Source organism: Actinia tenebrosa, unplaced genomic scaffold (assembly GCF_029948245.1).
Source record: "Actinia tenebrosa isolate PJP-AT-01 unplaced genomic scaffold, QUT_ActTen_1.0 PGA_scaffold10__47_contigs__length_13832649, whole genome shotgun sequence".
NCBI lineage: Eukaryota > Metazoa > Cnidaria > Anthozoa > Actiniaria > Actiniidae > Actinia > Actinia tenebrosa.
In genome coordinates, this window is record NW_028292570.1 from 608312 (window position 1) to 613768 (window position 5457).

Here is a 5457-nt window from a genome sequence, read left to right on the forward strand (position 1 = left end):
ATTCAATTCCAAATTTTAACGAGGCAAACCAATGCCCAAGCAATTCTTTCACGATGAGGTTCTCTGCTATGTCATTCTTCGTGGCTTACAATATCTTTCTACATTACGTTTCCGAAATATAGAATTTTCATCTTTTTGCTCAAGAGAAGTTTCGCATCCTAACGTCTTGCTTTTGAGACTTTTCTTCATTCATCTTCCTTTGATAAACCTTGACTCGTATAAATTTAAATGTTCAACATAGTTGAAAGATTATTGGTGTCGAATAAGAGAGGCGTTGAATGCTTTGTTTCTTGTGGCCTGTTTCGCAAAGGTGGTCGCGTTAGAGAGGTGGTCGCATTAGAGAGGGGGTCGTATTTGCCAAGTCCTTTTTCGCATGACTGTTCAAAATTGCAATCCAAAATAATGCTCATTTTTGTATCGCAGAGGTAGTCGAAATACACAGGTGGTCGTATTACGAAGTTGCTCCTTCGAAACTATTGATATTAAGACAAAGAATGAAAAGGTCACAAAAAGTTGTCGAAACAGACATGTGCTCGTATTAAAAAGGTGCTTATTCGAAACTTAACTTGGTCAACATCAGCATCAGCACCACCATCATCATCGTCATCATCATCACCATCATAGTCATCATCATCAGCACCATCAACGTCTTTTTCAGTTTCATCATCTTCACCATCATCTTCATCATCACCATCATCATTGTCATCATCGTCATCATCATCATCACCATCATCGTCGTCATTATCAGCACCATCAACGTCTTTCAGTTTCATCAGCTTCATCATCATCTTCATCATTACCATTATCTTCCACATCAGATGTTACATTATAATCAGCATAAAACAGACGTTTCTCCGTTCTTGATGGACTTTAAATAAATCATTTACGAAGTTACCTCTTATATATTTGCGTTGGATTCAGCGCATGTGGGGCTCGGTGTAAAGGCTGGGTCTAACTAGGAAAATAAATTTTGAATGTATATATATTTTAACATCTTCATATAATTCTTGATTATTTTACCACATATTTTTATTGTTTAATAGTAATTTATAAAGCGCCATTGGACAGAAATGGGAATAGCGCTATATAAGAATAAAGTTATTATTATATATTATATATTATATATTATATATTATATATTATATATTATATATTACATATCATAACGTAAAAATTGCTTTTATTATCGAAATGTAGTACAAATTACTAATTAAGATCAAGGCTAACCGTGAGCAAGAAAATTAGACTTGGACGTTTATCGTTATTGCCTGTAGTTATTGGCGTCTATTTGGCTGGTGTAATTGAAAAATGTATTACGGATAGCCTTGATAAATTTTTTTCTTCTTCCTGTCATGGCTCCAAGTGAATTGAACCCCATGGAAAAAGGTTGATATCGAGGCATATGTTTAACACCTGTTTTGTTTTTATAAATTCTGCGACTTGGTTGATATCAAATGTCGAGGGAAAACGGTGGATTTCAGACTGTTAATCATTTTCTTGATTGAATTTTGAAGCTTAAAACAGATAGAGTAATAATTATTCCTTTCATTTTTCATACTTCCATTTTTCAGTTCTCATATTTTTTATTTTGCTTTCTATTTTACATAATAAACCTTTTTTTCCTTTCCATTCACATTTTTTTCCCTTTTTTTCGTTTTGTTACTTTCTCTTTCCTGTTAGTATTTCTTTTTATTATATAATTACCAATGAAATATCTATTTTTCTCTATTTCGAAAAATTGATATCTTCACACGTGAAAATAACATGTTATTTTCACGTGTGAAAATAACACCATTGCGATGGCTATTCAAAAATACACGGAAAGAATTGCCTGAAAAAGCCAAAACATACTTCATTGATAATTATATAATAAACAGAATATTACATGGGCGCTTGGAGATACGAAATTTATCTTCTCGTGTTGAAAATCTCTCACTCGTTCGCTGCGCTCACTTGTGAGAGATCTTTTCAACACTCGAAGATAAATTTCGTATCTCCGCGCGCCCATGTAATATCCTCTATTCATTTCATTCCCTGACCATTTGAATCGTTCTCTTTCCTTTCATCCCTTCATTTCCCATTTCTTTCGTTTCCTTTCGTTTCGTTTCCTTTCGTTTCGTTTCCTTTCGTTTCGTTTCCTTTCGTTTCGTTTCCTTTCGTTTCGTTTCCTTTCGTTTCGTTTCCTTTCGTTTCCTTTCGTTTCCTTTCCTTTCGTTTCCTTTCCTTTCGTTTCCTTTCGTTTCCTTTCGTTTCCTTTCCTTTTCTTTCCTTTCTTTTCCTTTCCTTTCCTTTCCTTTCCTTTCCTTTTATTTTCTGTGTAGACACTGAGAGTGTTCAGTCTACAAGGTGTAGACACTGAGAATAGGTCAGTTTATAATCATGCGAAAGAGATGGTTAATGATGAGGTTTAGACAATGAAAGGTGCCCAATTTACAATCATGAGAGAGAATGGTCAGTTTATAATCATGAGAAAGAGATGGTTAGCAATAAGGCGTAGGCAATGACCAGGAAGGTTGGTTAATTTACAATCATGAGAGATGTCGATAAATATATCTAGACTTAGCACGCCAATTGTTGGTTGTACAACTCTCGAATACTGATTAACAAGACGAAGCGTGAAGTAGTTTATCTTTTCTATTTCATTTTCCTAATTTTTTCCATTTCTATTCTTGCTGCTTTTGAGGTAGAAACACTCTTGAATCGACAAAGATTCCTAATAAACCCCATTCACATAAGATAAATTTTTAATTATAATTAGCGTAGATTCAGTGCCCAACATCCTTCTGACAATATTCACAGTATTGATTCTACATGGGGTAAGATTTTGAATAACCTGGAAAAAAAATTATAGTTTGAGTGCAACTTCTTGAAGTGTTAAAGGTTTTTCTATGTCATATGCAAATGCTGTGATGTATGAGGAGTAATCATTTAATATACAACACATTACGGGCACAGATAGATCATAAGTTTGGAATCCGTCGTTGTTTTTCCCATTGCTCTTATACAAATTATGGCAAGTTAGTTTTTACATAGAAGCCGGTGTTTCAAATTACAAGGAACAACAAATAACCATAAATTACTCCTCATACGTCACAGCATATGGTATGGAAAAACATTTATAACTTCAAGAAGCCGCACTGAAACTTTGGAATTTTTTCGGGTTATTCAACATTTTATCCCATGTAGAATCAATACTGTGAATATTGTCAGAAAGCACTTTAAGGGTTTGAGAGATAAAATATACCCATATCTTGTTCAATGTATCAAATCATCTTGTTGAGCACTGACATTTATAATTCATGAGGTCGTTTTTCGTAATCTCTTTAATCTTAAAATTAGTCTCGCCAATATAGTGAAAAACAAAAAACAAACAAACAAAAGTCAAAATCGAATTCATTTGAAAAAAAAGAAAGAAAAAAAGTATTTTTCTCCTAAGAGGTCGATTTGGTAGCTTTACCGTTGCTATAGCAAAGTGGCAAACTGCTTAAATTGAGAACAGACAGTTTTGCAGATGTATTATATTCATCGCTTGAGGGGATTTTTTTCTTCTCCTTTTTTTGCTCGAGGAGATTTTGCTAGGAACTTGAAAGCATCTCGTTCTGCGATTGGAGAACTAACGATACCAAATAATTTTTTTTTTCGCGAAAGAATATACTTATCAGCCTCTTGATCTCAAAAACGATTGGGCCAGAACGTTTTAGTGTTGTCTACGAAAACAAAAAACAAAAAACTATCATTGTCGTGTAATACAGTAAATATGAAAATTATCATAATTTCACGAACGTGTTCCATGTCAAATTACTGCGACTATTTACAAAACATGTCATGATTCTCTTAAATCTACCTTAAGGAATACTAAATGAAGTTATTTTGAAAGGCTGTGAAGAAAAAAGTGGGGATATTGTTTTGATGCTTCATAAAAAATGGATCAAATGAAGACACGGATCGATTGGTCTCAGTTGAGCTAAAAAAAATGCTCTTTCCGTGAAATATATATTTTCAAAAAGATTTTTCCAGAATCGTCTTATTTTACCAAATAGCAAGGTAACATGCACATTTTCATTCATTCATTTATTTGTTTATTTGTTTGGTTTGTTTATGATTATTTATTTTTATTTGTGCCCGCCCTGCTTTCATTTTTATAGTGTTTAATACAATTATTATTATGCAATATGCTTGTAAATGACTTATACGGCGACATCTTAAGCCATCGTCTTTATTGATAAGTAATCATAAAATTGTCTGCTACAACGATATTATCATCCGTTTGACCGTTCGTTTTCAAGGCGCTAAATATTGTTCTACATCTACATATCAATAGTCTTATTTCCACCCTCGTTAGAGGACTTGGGCTATTGTTTTTGTCGCTTTATATCAGATTAGAGCTTGAATAAGATATTTTGACGAGAAGGCGTAAGTCGAGACGGGAAGTTAGTCATGCAATATTTAAGTTTTACATGCAATTTGTTTCTTACTGTTGCTAAATATAGGGTTTTGTGTGCGTATGGGTTTTGCTACAAGAGAAATATTGTAATAATGGTTGGGCGTTCAGATTATATAGTCGCTCTGTGGATAATGATAGTAATGATGATAGCAGTAGCAACAACGTTGATGATGATGACGACGATTATGATGATGGTGAAGTGATTAAAATATATTAATGATCATATTTTGTAGTTACAATCAGAGTTGGAATGAGAATTGAAAAAAATAAGATTAAAAACAATGATGATGATGATGATGATTGTGATGATGGTGGTGATGATGATGACATTAATAGTGATAATAGTCATTCTTATTACTATTAGTATATGTAATAGGACTCCATGCTGTCCAATTAAGAAATAATTGGACGAGGAAAATTCCGAGGACTGACGAAATTGGATGAAACCGTAGGCCGAGTTCAATTTCGTAGTCAGAGGAATTTTTCGAGTCTAATTATTTCTTGATTGTGGAGCATGAAATCCCATTACCTATTAATTATATAGCTGCCTAATTAATCCCATATCAACAAGGACTGTCCAATTAAGAAAATAATTGGACAGTTACCTATATGGGATTAATGAGAAACTGTATAATTATAATGATAATGGAGATAGTGATACTTGCCAATCGTCATTAATGCAAGTTGGCGAAGAAGATCTAGCAGATCCTAGTAAATATATACGTGACTGATTTCGACGTTCATTCGATTTGTTGTATTGTGACTGGTTTGTCTGTCACGACCACATGTCGCTTGAGGAATCAAGGCAAGTGGGGCTCATGTTCCTCTGTAAACATAGTTTCTAATTTGTGTGTTTGATTTTCTCGTCGATTCGTTTTAACTTGCTCTCATTCTTTTCTGTTTGTCTTTTTGTTTGATCCATTCTTTTTGTTTCTTTCCTTCCTTCCTTCCTTCCTCCCTCCCCTCCCTCCTTCCCTCCCTCCTCCCTCCCCTCACCTTACCATCCACCCCCA